The following is a 705-nucleotide window of genomic DNA, read 5'->3' as shown; positions in this document are numbered from 1 at the left end:
GAAACAAGTTATCAGCCAGGCACAGTGGCTCCCACCTGTTATCTCAACACTTTGGGAGGCCAAGGCAAAGTCAAGAGTTCAAGACCAGGCTGGCCAAGATGGTGAAACCCCTTCTCTACTAAAAATACAAAAAAATTAGCCAGGTGTAGTGGTGGGAGCCTGTAATCCCAGGTACTCGGGAGGCAGAGGCAGAGAACTGCTTGAACCCGGAAGGCAGAGGCTGTAGTGAGCCAAGATCATGCCACTGCACTCCAGCCTGGGCAACAGAGCAAGACTCTGTCTCAAAAAAAAAACAAAAAAAAAACAAAAAAAAAAACACACAGCTTCGCCTCTATTTCAATTCTAGCCTAAAATCTCCAAAGCTGAGGCTAATGTGCCAAAGCATCAAGCGAAGTTTAAGAAACAAGTTCTCAGCCAGGCGTGGTGGCTCATGCCTATAATCCCAGCACTTTTGGAGGCCGAGGCGAGCGGATCACCTAAGGTCAGGAGTTCGAGACCAGCCTGGCCAATGTGGTAAAACTCCATCTCTACTAAAATTACAGAAATTAGCTGGGCATGCTGGCAGGCACCTGTAATCCCAGCTACTAGGAAGCTGAGGCAGAAGAATCGCTTGAACCCAGGAGGCGGAGGTTGCAGTGAGCTGAGATCATGCCATTGCATTCCAGCCTGGGTGACAAGAACAGAACTTCACCTCAAAAAAAAAAA

Source organism: Sapajus apella, unplaced genomic scaffold (assembly GCF_009761245.1).
Source record: "Sapajus apella isolate SASKATOON/1434 unplaced genomic scaffold, GSC_monkey_1.0 scaffold2882, whole genome shotgun sequence".
In the NCBI taxonomy this organism is placed as follows: domain Eukaryota; kingdom Metazoa; phylum Chordata; class Mammalia; order Primates; family Cebidae; genus Sapajus; species Sapajus apella.
Note: the sequence above shows the minus strand (reverse complement) of the source record.